This window comes from Belonocnema kinseyi, chromosome 6 (assembly GCF_010883055.1).
Source record: "Belonocnema kinseyi isolate 2016_QV_RU_SX_M_011 chromosome 6, B_treatae_v1, whole genome shotgun sequence".
Classification (NCBI taxonomy): domain Eukaryota; kingdom Metazoa; phylum Arthropoda; class Insecta; order Hymenoptera; family Cynipidae; genus Belonocnema; species Belonocnema kinseyi.
In genome coordinates this window covers 89892278-89896317 of record NC_046662.1, presented here as the reverse complement: position 1 = coordinate 89896317, position 4040 = coordinate 89892278, and the positions used below count along the sequence as shown (strand labels likewise).

General features: G+C 25.6%; 2 protein-coding genes across 3 annotated transcripts in view; one reads left to right on the top strand and one right to left on the bottom strand.

Moving 5' to 3' along the window:
* Positions 1-4040, top strand: part of LOC117174693 (potassium voltage-gated channel subfamily H member 8) — a 288810-nt gene that overhangs the window by 225302 nt on the left and 59468 nt on the right. The window lies entirely within an intron of this gene.
* Positions 1-4040, bottom strand: part of LOC117174698 (venom allergen 5-like) — a 27078-nt gene that overhangs the window by 9674 nt on the left and 13364 nt on the right. The gene's annotated exons all lie outside the window — the stretch shown is intronic.

Below are 4040 nucleotides of genomic sequence, written 5' to 3'. Positions count from 1 at the left end.
CACCGACAATAACCGACATAAGGTAAATGAAAGTGGCCCTCAACCCTTAACATATGTGCGTCGCGTGGCCATCGTGGGTATATCGCACGCACACAACCTGATAGCAGATTTAGAATTGAGATTGTTGGTATTTTACTGTTCGATCCCGAAGCAAGCAATTTTCGACAGATACAATCTGACAGATAAATGGGTCCATTTTGTGTGTTTATAACTGTCCAGTGTTTCACCTCAAATTCCGTTTTTACATTTTGTATATTTGTGCTACAATTCTTATCCATAGCTGGCTAAATCTAATGCCAGATGAAGCAAATATGCAAATACCTCAAGAAATTGTAGGTTATGTTTCTATGTTTACCTTTCAGCACCACTCTCCTCATCATTGCTTTCACGTTCTTTTTTTTCAGAATTATCACACCCGGTGCGATCGAAAAATTGTTCGATTATCAACATCAACCCCTAAATATTTGACTTAAAAAAAAGTCAACCACATATTGCAAGTCACAAAAAATTTAATAAATTTGCAACTTCAAGTCGGGTGGTCACTGACTGGGAAAACCGAGAACTATAGCCCACATTTTTGAACACCAAGAAGTACCTTAGAGTTTAGAGGAAAACCCGGAATTTTCCAGATTAATTTTTTACTTTTGTTGATGATTTTATCTCAATTTTCCTAAAAAGTCATCTTTTTTGGGTATCAAAATCAACTATATTGAAGAACACTCGTCTATTTCGAACAGCTAGTTCGATCTTTTAGATCTTTTAGTTTTTAAATTAGAAACAGTTAAATTCATTCAAAAAATACGAATTTTCAACGAAATACTTATATTCTCAACTAAGAAAAAGTAATTTGAGAAACAAACAGTTGAATATTCAGTTGAAAAAATTAATTAAAAAAAAATAAGATTTTTCAACAAAAGAAATTAATTTTGAACTAATTGTAAGATTACGAATCTTTTAGCAATAAAATGAATTTTAAAGAAAGTAGTTCAACTTTCAACCAACAAGTTGAATTTTCAACAAAATACTTGAATTCTCAACTAAAACAAATTAGTTGTCAACCGAACAGTTCAATTTTTAACCATATAGTTAAATTTTCATTTAAAAAATTGAGTTTTAACTCAGAATATAAATTTTCAACAAAGGAGATGAATTATGAAGAAAATAGTTTAACTTTCAATCAAACAGTGAAATTTCCAATCAAAGAATATGAATTTTTTACAAAAAACGCAATAGTTGATATTTCAGATAAAGAGTTTAAATTATAATGTAATAAAAAATTAATTTTTAACCAAAATAATAATTTTTAATAAAATAGGTCAATTTTTAACAAACGATGAATTTTCAACTAAGATTATGAATCTTCAACCGGAAAAATGAATTTTGAAGAAAGTAGTTCAACTTTTAAGCAATAAGTTGAAGTTACAATCTAAGAAAATGAATTTAAAAAATGTAATATTTGATATTACAGACAAACAAAATTTTGTTTGATATTAGAAACAGTTAAATTTATTTTAAAAATATGAATTTTCAATGAAATATTTAAGTTTTCAACTAAGAAAAATTAATTTTAAAACAAACAATTGTTTAACCAAATAGTTAAATTTTCAGTTAAAAAATTGAGTTTTAAGCCGGAATATAAATTTTCAAAAAAACAAAAAAAAAAGAATTTTCAACTGAGATTATGAATCTTTAACCAAAAAGATGAATTTTGAAGGAATTAGTTCAACTTTCAACCAAAAAGTTGAATTTACAATCTAAGAAGATGATCTTTCAACAAAAAATGTAATATTTGATATTAGAAACAAAAAAGATTTTGTTATAAATTAGGAACAGTTAAATTCATTCAAAAAATATGAATTTTCAATAAAATATTGAAATTCTCAACTAAGAAAAATTAATTTTAAAACATACAATTGAATAATCAGTTAAAAAAACTAATTGAAAAAAAATTTTTACTACAATAAATAAATTTTTAACTAACAGTAAGATTATGAATCTTTAACCAACAAACTGAGTTTTAAAGAAAGTAGTTCAACTTTCAACAGAGTTGAATTTTCAACCTAAAAGGTTGAATTTTCAATGAAATACTTAAATTCTCTACTAAAACAAATTATTTTTCAACGAAACAATTCGATTTTTAACCAAATAGTTAAATTTTCATTTAAAAAATTGAGTCTTAACCCAGAATATAAATTTTCAACAAAGATTCTGAATCTTTAATAAATAATAAATAATGAAGAAACAGTTAAATTTATATGAAGTATACGAATTTTCAACAAAATACTAGAACCCTTAACTAAAAAAAATTAATTTTCAACTTAACAGTTTAATTTTAACCAAAAAAAAAATATTTCCACAAAGAAGTATCGTTTTCAAGCAAAGAAATGTATTTTCAACTAAAATTATGAATCTTTAACAAACAAAAATATATGAATTTTAAAGAAAGTAGTTTAAATTTTAACCAAACATTCAATTTTAAATCAAAAACAGTTGCATTTTCAACCAAATAGTTAAATTATCAATGAAAAAATAAACGCTAAACAAAAAAACTAATTTTTAACAAAGTAGTTTTATTTTAAACAAAAGAAATGAATTTTCAGCTGAGACTATGAAACTTTAACCTGAACAATTAATTTTTAAGAAAATAGTTCACTTTTCAATCAATAAGTTGAAGTTTTAATCCAAATGAATTAATTTTTAACAAATAATTTAATAATTAATATTTCAACCAAAAAATACTTAATTTTAAATCAGAAACAGTTGAATTTATAAAAAAAATGAAATTTTCAATCAAATATTTGAATCCTCAATTTTCTACCGAAAAGACAAATTTCTAACAAAATACATGCATTTTCAACCAAATAATTAAAACTTTAATTAAAAAATATACATTAATAAACAAAGGTTAAATAGTTCAATTTCCAATTTAAAAAATAATTAATCAATTTCCAATTTAAAAAATAATTAATCTAGAAAAAAAAACGATTTATCAACAAAATAGTTGAATTTTTAAGACATAGAATGAATTTTGAACTGAAATTACGAATCTTTAACTAAAAAATTACTGCATTTTTGAGGCGAAAATACAAATTTTCAAACCCGAAATTGTGAATTTTCAACATAAAAGTTAATTTGAAACCGATACAGATTAGTTTTTAATCATAAAGATGAAGTTTTAATAAGATATTTCCAGTTTTAAACAAGAAGGATGAAATTTCTATAAAAAAAAACATGAATTTTTAAGTCAAAAAACGAATTTTCAAGAAAACAATTGAATTTTCAACCAAAAAGAATGACTTAATGTATGCACGGCCCCTGAACAGAATTAGGATTCATTGACCTACAAAAAAACATTAAATTTTCTTCTTTTCAGACATGAACTTGTGTAGATTCCCAGATCAGATCCGATTCAAGTATCTTACGAAACCTAGTTTGTAGAAGTGGAGCCAGTTCTATCACAGCAATGCCCCTTATCATCATACTGTCAATTCTATATGCATTTAGACACTATCATTAGTTTAATTTTAAGTCGATTTTTAAGCGAAAGAAATTAATTCTGATTGCGAAATTTAATAGTAAACATTTTCAAATCAAAAATCGAGTTTTTAATTTAACCGATGAAAGTTTCTGTCGAAATTGGAATAATGTTCCACAAAACAGTTTAATTTTTAAACGAAAGAGATTAATTCTGATCGCGGAATTTAATAGAAATTAATCTTGAAAATTCCAGGTTTTCCTCTAAACTCTAAGGTACTTCTTGGTGTTCAAAAATCTGGGCCATAGTTCCCGGTTTTCCCAGTCAGTGACCACCCGACTTGAAGTTGCAAATTTATTTAATTTTTTGTGACTTGCAATATGTGGTTGACTTTTTTTTAAGTCAAATATTTAGGGGTTGATGTTGATAATCGAACAATTTTTCGATCGCACCTGGTGTGATTATTATTATTATTTTTTTATTATTACACCATTAAGCCATTTCCCTTTCGGGGTAGGCGTGACTCACTCGGCAGGGGAAAGGAGTAGTGTGTGGATGGGATAGA